At 42.7% G+C, this 13,091-nt stretch overlaps 1 long non-coding RNA gene across 1 annotated transcript in view; it reads right to left on the reverse strand.

The window, feature by feature from the left end:
* The window catches only part of LOC102159645 (uncharacterized), a 594,616-nt gene that overhangs the window by 787 nt on the left and 580,738 nt on the right, over window positions 1–13,091 (reverse strand). Inside the window, exon 6 of the long non-coding RNA XR_014831492.1 lies at window positions 12,845–13,037. This is a non-coding gene — a long non-coding RNA (uncharacterized LOC102159645). The remainder of the gene's footprint in view (window positions 1–12,844; window positions 13,038–13,091) is intronic.

Raw genomic sequence — 13,091 nt, forward strand, 5'->3', positions numbered from 1 at the left:
TTGAAATAATCAACATGATACATAAAATAACACCATGCCATCTCTCATTTTGTTCCTCTTACAGATCTGAACACATAGGATAGGTATTATTAGCCCCATTTTACAATAGGAATACGGACTCTAAGATAATTGAGGTATTCAAACTATCAAGGCTATCTAAAGGCTATCTAAAGCCTGAATGAAGACTGGAAATCAAGTCTTTCCTCTCCCCCCCCCCACCCCCTTGCACTGTCTAAAACATGGATCTTCTTTCTGGAGGACATGGCTTGATCCTCCACACTCACCTGCCCCTGGATCGAAAGAGTGGAAAAATGAAAGAAATGGGGGGAGGCGTCACCTCAGGGTTAAAACTCCTCTCAAAGTGATTTGATTATTGCTTTGCTGTGCTCAAAAACTGCTTCGGCTTCCAGGATTTTCTCTGAAACCCATAATCACAAGACCCATAGCTCCTTTTGTCATTCATGTGTAACTGCTTACAAGTGCATGGACAGAGTCCAACACAAGGGTCACCTTTCTTTGTCTAAGATGATAAAGCTGCAGCTTTCATGAGTTATTCTGGGGGAGGGGGCACTCTTTCCAGTAGCATTGTCTTGGTAGCCATCTTTCTTGCTTTAACCATGTCCTTTAATAGATGCAGAAGTATTGAAACTCTTGGTACCGACTAGTGGGACTTTTTCATGTTTAATGTGAAACAAGGAGAAATTAAGAAACTTGAATTAACTTAAATATGAATTTGGAAAACAGATTGACATTCTCACTTTTTCTAATTCAATACTTTAAGAAAAGGTACAAGGTCAGTTCTGATTCTGCACAATTCAACTGGCAAAACTCATTTTTGTCTTAAAGTTCAGTTAAAAGCACTGCCGATCAGTTTTCTTTGGGGTTCATGTCAAGGATTCTATTTTTTTACAGTTGTGTTTTGTTGAGGTCCTGGAAAAGTCTATGAATATTCAGAGTATAAAGTAGATCTAGAAAACAAAAATAAAAACCCTCAAGAATGCTAAAATCTTTTGAAAAATACTAAACAATAGGCTTCTGATGTTCATGATTTAAACAAGATGAACTGAAAAGTTTGTCAGTTCACTTTGGATTGAAAAATTGCAGACCCTTCTTTTTCTAAATTTCCCAAATCATTTCCTTCACAATGGTTTTTTTATGCCCAAAGCATACCATTTCATCCTCTGAAGAACTCTGTCCTGACGCGAACTTTGAACTGACGTGGCAGAAGCAGTTTCTGGTTCTGTATTTTGGAGGGATTGGTGGGGGAGGTTTTCAGAGAGGTCACATTGAAAAGTCTGGAATGCCCAAGCATATGTGAGCAAAATTTCCCTGAGACAGAGAACCTGAGTAGCAGAACAAAAAAGGGGTGTGCAAACAACAGACTCTGCTCCAGGGGTGTCCCTACTTTTGGCATGACTTTTAGCACAGTTATCTGGGGATACTGCTTTGGCAAAAACAGTTTGGTGGTTTTTAGTGTTACTAGTGGTTTGAAATGCCTTTTCTTCCAGTTAAGCAGTTTTAATGCAACATCTCTCAGCCACAAAAGAGCTCAACCAAATGCCTTAAAAATGAACGCTTCCTTTGGACTCTTGCCTTTCTTCATCATTATCACACACACACACACCCTCGTGGGAAACTTCACATATCTTCTAGTCTTCATCCCACTAGAGCTGATTGTTTGGATATTATTATCAATTGCATTGCTTTATTTCAGTTAAAAACAATTTACTGTAATCACTGAAGATGTCTATTCATTACAGGTCCACTAAAGCAGCAGCTTTTATTTATTAATATTTTTAATTGAAATGTAGTTGATGTACAATATTATGACAGTTTTAAGTGTACTAAAAGTAGGTTTAAAATTATTTTATGGAGGTATAGTTGATTTATAATGCGTTCATTTCTGCTGCATAGAAAAGTGATTCAGTTATACACACACACTATATATATAGTGTGTATATATATATATAAACATATATATTCTTTGTCATATTCTTTTCCATTATGGTTTATCACAGGATATTGAATATAGTTTCCTGTGCTATGCAGTAAGGCCCCTTTTTTTATCCATTCTACATATAATAGTTTGAATCTGTTTAATCTCAAACTCTCAATTCATCCCTCCCCTTCCCACCTCCTTGGCAACCATAAGTCTGTTCTTTATGTGAGTCTGTTTCTGTTTTGTAGATAAGTTCATTTGTGTCATATTTTAGATTCCATTGATAAGCAATATCATATGATGTTTGTCTTCCACTAACTTCACTTAGTATGTTAATCTCTAGTCCACCCATGTTGCTACAGATGGCATTATTTCATTTTTATGGCTGAGTAATATTCCACTGTGTATATGTACCACATCTTCTTTATCCATTCATCTGTAGATGGACATATAGGTTGTTTCCATGTTTTAGCTATTATAAATAGTGTAAAAGAGCAGATTTTAAATCAGATTTCAAAGGCTTTTCAGTGCCTCAGTTTTCTTACCTGAAAAAATGGGGATGGTAATAGGACCTCTCTCAAAGAGACTGAGAGAATTATAATGAGAATATTCCAGGTGTCATACGTGTTCTGTAAGTGTCCAATACAATTATCTTAATTTCAGACAGACCCCTTTCATTCTTTGTGCCAGGGTCTTGCTGGACAGGGGAGGGGGACCAGGTGGATACTGAGATGCACATCCTAGGACACCTCTGAGAGGAGGTGGGAAAAAACTCAGTGACCTGGTTTCTGGTTAGCTGTCCTTCAAGGAAACTTCCAGTCTCCCTCAGTTTGTCCTAACTGCAGAAGTGTAAGTTTTCCCTTTCAGATCAAAGAATAAAAAGGAGCCCCATGGCTCTACTTCCCTGCCAATCCCAAACTCCACATTGGCTCAGCTTATGAGGGGAAAACTTCAGCCTCTTCCTTCATGTTAATTTGAATAGCTGCAATCAAGCTGAAGGAAGAGAGCAGGTGTTTCTCTTCACTTTATAAGGCAGCCCCTCTGGGGGCAAGGAGAGAAACTCAGAATGAGATTGGCAGCTAGGAAGAGGCTAAGACCCACTGGCCTTTATTTATGGAAGTGCCTGTACCAGCACCATCTTGCCAAGTGAAGTGAGTCCATTGCTACCAGGGGAAAGAAGTGACAGAGGCAGCTCCCAGGCATCCTGGGATGCTGTGTGCATTTGCAGCTTGAAGAGGAATTTCTCATCCCTCTCCTGTTTTCTTTCTGCACGCCTACTGGTACCCTACAGAACCACCTGCAACCTCTTCCTGGATCCTCCTCTGTGTTGCCCCCAAAGCTTTTTTGTCCTTTTTGGTTTTATTTCTTAGGATCTGAAAATGCTCTATCCAAAGATATTAATTTTTGTTTCTTTTTTGTCATGCTCATGTTTTTGGTTTGTTTGTTTTGTTTTTGTTTTTTTTTTGTCACATAGGGAAAATGAGGAAGCTAACTGCTCTGTCTCTCTCTGTCTCTCTCTCTCTGTAAGGAACTCAGTCAGTGCAAGACCAACATGGAACTCAACTGACTCAACTGGACAACTGACCTCAAGACCTATGATCTGTCTCTAAGATTATCCAGCCTATAAAGAGCACCAGAACTTTCCTGAGATCCCTGCCAGCTGGGCATAAATCAAGATTTAGCATACAAGAGGTGGGCTCTTATCAGATTTCATAGAATAATTAACAAATTGAAGGCATCTCCCCTGCCTGCTTTCAAATATCCACCTGGAAAAAAAATATCTATTCTTACCCTGAGCCACAGAGGTTAATGCTTAAAGACTGCTCCTGTGTGCACTTCACCTGCTGGCAACATAACCTTGAGCTCAGGGCTTCATCTTCTTGCCCCTCAGTTTACTCATCTGTAAAATGGAGACAGGAATTGTATCTGTGGCAGGTACACTGTCTGGCAATAGTAAATATTACCATCCTGCCACAGAGAAGAAGCTTCCAATTTCTCAATAGCTCAATATTTAGGTTTATATAAATAAGCATAATGCCTTCTCTACTGTGCATTTCTGTCCAAGCATCTCACATCACTGGTTCTCCCCTCAAGGTCCTGTTCCTGGTGGTCTTCTCCCCATCCCTCGTCCCCTCCCAGGTTGAACTCTCCACGTGCTTCTGTCCAAAAAGATCTCTCCTGCCCCCTCTCTAGCTCATTTTTGCTTTTCACTTTACTGCGCCCTTCTCTAAATATCATGTGGAACTCCAGAGCGGTTTCTTTTGAGCTACCTAAAAAGGCAGGCATACTGCTAGGCACATGCTGGAGACACACAGTGGATGCTGGTGGGAGGGTGCGTCATGCCTGGCCTAATGAGACCTTTCTTAGAAACTTTCCGACGTGAGCACAAATCAGCTTGTGATCACCCAAGTGGAACCTCAGGCTGCGCAGTGAGATTTGCAGATCCCAAGCACAGGACTGTGAAATCCGGGAAGGGAGCGTGCTCTGCGTGCCCAGGCATTCCAATAATAGTTGCAGCTGAGGAGGACGGCACTGTGACTCACGTCCCAGGGCGCACGTACCCCGGCAGCGACGTGGGCGGGGACACTCACCCCAGCGTGGAGGGGGATTTACCTGGGGAGGCCGGACAGGGCGACTGCAGACACTGACTCGGGAGGGAGCAGGGGGCACTAGGGCAGCCGCGCTGACTCACACAGGAAAGCTAGAGGGCAACGACCAAATTTGAAAGAGCAAGTCGCCTCCGTCAGAGAAGATCTCAGAGAAACAGGAAGCATGATCAGCTGGTACCAAGCTCAGAGCAAGAAATTCAGCTGTCCTCCTGCCTTTGTTCTCGCTGAAATGTATCAAGATGAGCTTCTGCTATTCTGCGAAGGGAGACGCAGCATCCCCATTCCGCGTGGACACAGCAGGCATCTGCAAAGCCTGCCAGGAGAATCCTGGGTCAAGCTCATTACCTCCCTCACGTGGAATCACTATAGCTAATAGGATCAGTCTCAGTTTTATGGGCTGTAATGAGCTGAAATGTGGCCAGTGAGGGGGTACTCTGCCCACCAAAATGAGAGCCAGGGTACCAGCCAGAATCAGTCCAGAGGAAAGGGGGTATTTTCTAATGTGTCTACCCAAAGGAGGACAGCTTTATTTGTAATTCACATAAAGACAGCCTACTTGCTAGCAGTGGCCCTGTTTACTGAGCACCGACTCAACACAGCCTATGCCCAACTGTGTATGGATTGGGAGTTCGGGATTAGCAGAGGCAAACTATTATATATGGGATAAACAGCAAGGTCCTACCATCCAGCACAGGGAACTATATTCAATACCCTAGGATAAACCATAATGGAAAAGAAAAAAATACATATGCACGACTGAGTCACTTTGCTGTACAGCAGAAATTAACACAACCTTGTAAATCAACTATACCTCAATTGCATTTTTAAAAAAACTTGGTACACACTGTCACATGTAATTCTTACAGGAATTCTAAGAGGCCAATTCTTTCAGTATCCTTTTTTGTGGATGTTCTGTCCTCAGAGAGATAGAACTATCTGCCTAATACCACACAGCTTTCTCTGTCATATTTGGACTTTGACACAGGCCCCGCTCCCTCCCAATATGATTTTATTTTGTGCTAAATGACAAGGATAGTGATTTAAGTCTTGAGTCATTGAGATGTCTTTTTGTAGCCTGTGTTCTCAGGGGTGTCTTGGTCAGCCTGCTGTACCTACAGGGTGAACTGGAAACGGCAGAGGATTAAGGAATCCTTGGAGAGATTGTCTCCATTCTTCCAGGGCCAGGCTGCCCCAGGGCCCACCCATGGGTAGGATGAGACCGAAATGTCCTTGGCTGAGTAGCTGGTCTGGGTGGGAGGTCCCTGGCAACATAGGGCAAGGGGCCCTCTTGATGAATGTAGCCTTGCCACTGCCCTGTTCCCTCAATGCCCTGAATGGGTGGACCTTTCTGCTATGCCCATGGTTTCCACGGTGCTCTCCAGGAAATGACAGGATAACCTGCCCCTTAAATGAAGCCATTGCTCTCAAGAGAGAGAACAACCTATAGTTCAGAAGCTCTCAACAATCCGTGCCCTTCAAATCATATCCCCAGCCTAAGAACTGATATGGTAACAGGTTCCCCAGGTCATTCTGAGGTAAGTAATTCTTAGGACTATTCTTCACAAAACACTGCTCTGGGCCTTTTGTATTATGGAGTGTAGGCCATCACACCAATTAAATAAAATGAAGAAAACTAACACTGAAAGTCTCCTTGTCAAATGAATACCAATAACGCTTGGTGTCTTGGTGTCCCTCGTGGCTCAGTGGGTTGAGGATCCTGAGTTATCACTGCTGTGGCTCAGGTCATTGCTGTGGCTCAGGTTCGATCCCTGGCCTGGGAACTTACACATGCTGCAGGCATGGCAAAAAAAAAAAAAAAAAGAAGATGTTTCCATTTTTAATCTGGAACACATTTAGATATGTGCATATGTAGAGAAACACCATATAGGTCTTTAACTTACATGATTTCAATTATATAAGCTCTCTTTTACATACTTAAAAATGCTATAAAATTATATTGTGCATACACACATATTGCATATTTATACAAACACAATACTGGGCAGGGTTGTATGCCCAAAACCTTGTATAACTACACTGTATGGATGATTTAAAATTGTTTTTTTTTAATAACTTGTGCTTTATTATTATTATTATTATTATTATTTTGTCTTTTCATCTTTTCTAGGGCCGCACTTGCAGCATATGGAGGTTTCCAGGCTAGGGGTCCAATCGGAGCTGTAGCCACTGGCCTGCGCCAGAGCCACAGCAACACCAGATCCAAGCCACATCTGCAACCTACACCACAGCTCATGGCAACGCCGGATCCTTAACCCACTGAATGAGACCAGGGATCGAACCCGCAACCTCATGGTTCCTAGTCCGATTCGTTAACCACTGCACCATGACAGGAACACCTAACATTTTTTCTAATGTACCTTGATGGCATCTGACTTGAGAGCCTAAGCTCACAGAAGATGAGATTCTACTATAATTACTATTGTGTTGCCAGGGTGAGCAGAGGAGTTTAAGAAAAAGAATGTACATTTGAAGACAGATTGCTAAGGGATTGAATCCTGGACTTGGAACTCTGTATCACTCAATGTGCAATACTTACTATTCGGTGTGTACATGCTACAGCCCACAAACGTTTACTTACTTAGTTCTATACACTCAGACCAAGCACTTCAGTAGCATTTATGTGAAATAGAAAATGTCTATGATACATCCCTAAAGACTCCTAGACAACACTTTCCCAATATGTGTTCCAAATTTAGCAAAGGCTTCTTTAGCCATTTAAACTTGGAATAGTCTATATGTTATCCACTCCTCCTTGAGAATCGTAATCTATTGACCTGCTAAAGGATCAAGAAATCCTACAGTAAAAATACCTGTTTAACTTGGTTTAGCCCAGTTTACTGGCATGTTATACCCCTTAATATGTATTAATGTCCCAGAGCCGAAAATACACTTTGGTAAATGTTTCCAAAATACGCAATTTAGGAGAGCCTTAGTCACTGCTGGCCACATTACTCTGCCTTCTAGGAGCCCCTGGCTGAGCAGATAGGTTCCTGTGTAACTGCTGGGTATCAGCACAATGAAAGTCCAATTCTGGGTATCGCCAGCATCAGAATCACCTCAGATGCTATATAAAATGTGGTTTCCTTGGTTCCACCTCAAAGCTGAGTTACATAAGGAGGCATCACAAGCATCAAACAAATGTTTGCAATGCATCGTGTAGGTGTTAGGAGTTAAATGCAAGCCGGCAGTAGTAACGAAGCCCCAGGTACTTCTCCCTCTCAATCTCCAAGCTTCTAGAGCTGATTTAATGTGATTCAAGAGACAGAAGGAAATATTTCCCTACCTCCTCATGTTGGAAGCTCTAGTGGGCATTTAAAGGGGTGCCATCTGTCATAGTTTAGTGTGGGGTCTTTTAATCAGATTGCTTTCCTGCCCCAGGTGCTCAGGCAATGGGCAGCTTGATCTCTACAGGAGTAGTTTCTGCACAAGGGCTGTCACTTGGGACCACTGTGCTCTGTGACCTGACTCCTAAACACAGACGTACTCTTGTAAAGAATGTTCCTGAAGGAGGAAATTATGAGGATACCATGCAGCCTCAGGGATGGAGGTCTGAGAAGAAAGAGTCGGCCCTTTAGTTATGAGAGGGAGTCTATTAGAGGTGGGTTTTGCTTTTCTGTTTATTTTTTTGTGCTTCTGTGGGTCCTTCTGGGTAAATTTTCTTTTCTTTTTAGGGTCACACTTGTGACATATGGAAGTTACTGGGCTAGGGGTTGAATCGGAGGTGTAGCTGCAGGCCTACACCACTCACAGCAACGCCGGATCAGAGACACATGTGCAAACGATGCTGCAGCTTGCAGCAACACCAGATCCTTAACCTACCAAGTGAGGCCAGGGATCAAACCCACATCCTCACAGATATTATGTTGGGTTCTTAACCTGCTGAGCCACAGTGGGAACTCCTATTAGAGGTGGATTCCATGCATAAGAACCCTTCTGTTAGTAGTGGTAAGAGTCTCCTTGAAAACACAATGGACCTGAATCCTTGCTCTAACTTTTTGGGATGTAAATGAGTCTCTTGAGGAACTAGATAAACCCATCCTCCAGTTTTACGATGCAGAGAGGTCCTCAAGGTCATGGGTCTCATAACTCCTCAAAATGTAATCACCTACCTCTGGAGCTAACCTGGGAGTCTAGCTCAAGATGTACCTGTTTGTTTTTGAGGAGACAGGAGATATTCTCTTGATATTTCATCTGCTTTGCTGTATAAATTGAGTGAAATTTCATCCTGACTCTGTCATCTCTGGCAAGCTATACTACATGTGCCGTGTTGTCATACTCAATAATAAATCAATTGCCTTTCTTCCTATATTGATGTAGAGACGTAGCTGTTTGGAAGCTGAACTGTTAATTCCTCAATAGTAAGACGGGCCAGTTGAACTTCTGCTGTCCTATTCCAAGCCCTGGCTTCATATATTAGGAAAACTGGGCAAATTCTATCAATTTGCCACCACCAATGGGAGCTCTCTGGGGCAAGTCTGGGAGAAAGGAAAAGGGGCCTTGGGGACTGGAGCACACTGAGTAAGAGCATGGAGGGTCATGGCAGGTGGGGGGCAGGAAGCCCCTCCTGATGTTGACCCTGGCCCTCTCTCCTCTGCACTGAGATGCTTCACTGGGCTTTTGTGAGTCTTCCCCCATGAAACCTCACTTTCACACCTTCCCCCAAATTTCTCCTCTTCCTTCTTACTGGACAGAGAGATGAAGCAATGCAGGAAGCCCATGGTACTGAGGGTCATTGGAAAAGTGTGCCTCCCAGGGATGCTCAGATCAACCTGATGCTCAGAGAGCAGGTGGGGCAGGGGCTGTCTCACTTCCTGTGACTGTGCACCCACCCTCAGGCTCCCCTTCTTCCCCTCATTGCCAACACCGCCCACTGTGACCCAGAACCAGCAGAATGGCAGTATGTGTCACAAATTCAGAAAAGTTGTTGGTGATGTCCAGGAGTCTGATTCCCTCCCAGGGAATATCTGCTTTGCAAAATGCAGAGGGAGAGAGACAGGGGTGGAGACTAGGGTCCTCAAACTGTTCCCTTGTCATTCATCTCTGGCCTCGTCCAAAGCTTGTTTAGCAAAATTGCTGGTTGAATCAGATGGTTTTTGTTGAGACAAAGGAGGCTGATAAGTGGGGGAAGGGCTACAGATTTTCAAATGGCACCATTACTGTGTGATCAAATACACCAAATTCCCTTCCAAGTGGAGTGACTGATAAATCAACTCCCCATTCCTCCCCATCCTCGCCCTACACCATACATGCTGCTATTGCTCTTCTCCATTTGGCAAGACACAGGCCAGCTGGACAGCTTCCCATACAAAGGAAGGACACCTTTCCCCTCTTTTAGCTAGCATTCCCCTTGAAAGAGCAGAAAGAAACAAGCATCAGTGACACTTCTTTCTATTACTCCTACTGTACATTCCCATGACTCATATCCATTTTCTGTCCGGCACCACGTGCACCTGCCAAGCAGAGCCCAAGTGACACTTTCTGACCAGCACTGTGTTCCAGCTGCCCCCATCTGGAGAGTTCTGTCCTGAGGTTCTCTTTGTTTCTAGGCTCTCTTTGACATAGTGACCCATTTTACCTCTTTCTGTCCAGAAGTGGCTTTCTTCAGAGGGGTTGAATCATTTTGTATCCATAACAATGCAAGCTATTCTGAAACATCAGATGCTTTCCACTGGTTCAAAGTTTTGAATGGGCTTTGAGGGAAACTTAACAAAGCAGTTACCCCTGGGTTAACACATGGTAGGAAGCTGTACAACCTGAAATATAACTTCACAAACCACCTCAAAGCCACTGGAGATAAAGATTTGGAACAGAAAGGCCATTTCTCTCTAAGTACTTCAGCATATTTCCTTCCAGTCAAGCAATAAGCCCAGTGTAACAGCAGAATTCCAGAGTCTTCTGATTTAGCAAAAAGCCACCATGTTGTCATGAATCCATCTGAGCCCCCTCACTAGTCGGCCTCATGTTACCACATATAAGAAATCAGGCAGAGATTGGTTGCTTTCTAACTGATGGGATTTGCCTTGATTCTCTCTACCACATGCAAGCAAGCAGTAATTTATAATTGCCTGGAAACCAGCAACACAAACTCTGATAAGTAAATGTTCCCTTGGAGCCAAATTTCCCCTACTATTCATGAGAGGAATTTGGATGCCCACCCTCAAGTGTCAATCATCTTCAATCATGCTGCTGTTGAATTTAGCTAATTTTATTTCCAAAGTAGCATCTCCCATTAAGCCAAATGATGCCTTCGGGCACATTATTCCTTTAAAATATTGTACTCTGTTTGAAGAGAAAATAATTTAAATGTGAAAAAAAAAGTAAGTCTATTTGGGTGGTGGGTTATATCACCAGGGTTAAGTATTTGTATTTCGAGTTACTATTTTTAATCAAAAGTTTTCAAATAATTACAGCCTAAAGGAACGATCATAAAAATTTGGACCTGAAATTTACTTACTGTAATGGATAATTACCAAAGAAGAAGTAAATAGCATTCAGGAATGGGAAAGCAAGAAACGTGATGTTGTTAAAAGCTGTCAACTTTGTGAAGCAAAAGCCCTTTTTTCTCTCTTTCCAAACTTGCCTAATGGAAAAATATGAAACTCATTTTCCTTACAGATATGTGATTAATCACTTAAGTGTTACATGTTTTCAGATTATCCATTTATTTTAACACACTAGATAGTGCTTGAGTCTAAAGAAAGAGCCCTAGAGGGAATTTTAGTGGCCAGATCATGGGTGAAGGATTTTTTTGTCAGGAAAGGTGGTGGTGGGGGGAGAATGCTTTCCCAACCCAAGTAAGATCTTAATAGCATAGATGTTTGGGAACTATTCATGAAGATGTATCAGTGAACAGAGACTAAAACAAAATACTGGATGAGCATATTTTTCAAAAGATAGTTATATGCCAGGAGTTTAAGTGGCCTCAGTACATAAGATTTGGGAATTTGGTAAAAAATAGCAAGATATGAACATCAAAAAATACCCACACGCACACACACACACACATACACACACACACACACTTTCTTTTTTTAGGGCTGCACCTGCAGCATGTGGAAGCTCCCAGGGAAGGGGTCAAATCAAAGCTGCAGCTGCCTGTCTACACAAGAGCCACAGCAACACCATATCTGAGCCCAATCTATGACCTATGCAGTAGCTTGCAGCAACACCAGATCCTTAACCCATTGAGCAAGGCCAGGGATCAAACACGCATCCTCATGGATACTAGCCAATTTCATAACCTGCTGAGCCACAATGGGAACTTCCACACCGCATACTTTTGAAGAGTTTACTATAGCCTTACATTAAGAAGGTGTGGGAGGGAGGGCAGAGCTCTGAGGTTCTTGGAGGCCCTGGAAAATAGAGGACTGTGGACCCAAGGCCACAGTCCCAGGGACCCAGACATTTAGGGAGGAAGGAAACAGGGGAAAGCCTGTAAAATTAGGTAACTAGCAGGCCACTGATGATCCTTCTGGAAGCCATTGTTCTCGTGATAAAGACCAAATATCCCAAGACCCTGGATAATCTGACCACTGTCTACCTGTCATCTCTCTCCACTGCCTCCCATCTCAACCCCAGCTTCAGCCGAAGGTCTTTAAACTTGGCATCTCCCTAGTCTGAAACACTCTCACATTCCTCTAACTGCTCTAATTAACTCTTGCTAACCCTTCAGATCTCAGCTCCATGGTCATTCCTCTGAGAAGCCCTCTGACTCCTCAGACTAGACAAGATTCCCTGCTCACACAACTGCTATATTCTCCTTTTAAAACTTCTTTTCCTAATTTATAGTTATGTGTTTGTGTGGCAGTTGATTCACATCTATCTCCCCTGTAGCTCTGTAAACACCATAAAGATGGGACCATATCTCATTGGTTTACCTTTGTTCCCAGTGCCATGTACAGCGTTTGGCACATAATATGTGCTAAATAAATGTTTATTGCTCATGTAAATGAATCAACTGATTATGTAAATGAATCAATTGATTATGTGAAAGAATTAGTAATTCTTCTCATTGGTTGTTTTGTACTGAATGTTTATGTCCCACTAAAATTCTTACATAAATGTTGAAGTCTAATCCCCATGTGATGCTATTTGGAGGTGAGGCCTTTGGGAGATAATTAGGTCCTAAGATAGAAACCTCATGAATGAGATTAGTGTCCTTATAAGAAACCTCTCCCCACCATGTGAGGACACAGCAAGAAGCCATCCATCTATAAACCAGGAAAAGGGCTCTCAAAAAACACCAAATCAGCTGGCATTTTGCTCTCAGACTTACCATCCTCCAGAGCTGTGAGAAATAAAGTTCTGTTGTTTAAGGCACCTGTCTGTGGTATTCTGATTCCAAGACATCACAGCAGCTCAGGAAAATCAACAAGCTATGAACCTTAAGCAAGTAGCTTGTTTTCTTCAAACTTCAGTTTCTTTACCTCTAAGATGGCATTGGCAATAGCAGCTTTTTCTGAGGATTGCTTTGAGAATTAAATGAAATAATACATGCAGATAATTTAGTACCTATCCAGCAC

The sequence above is a fragment of the Sus scrofa genome, chromosome 16, assembly GCF_054392235.1.
Source record: "Sus scrofa isolate SSC_HxYL_T2T_F1_AM1 chromosome 16, Sscrofa_HxYL_maternal_Yorkshire_Landrace_v2.0, whole genome shotgun sequence".
NCBI classification, from domain to species: domain Eukaryota; kingdom Metazoa; phylum Chordata; class Mammalia; order Artiodactyla; family Suidae; genus Sus; species Sus scrofa.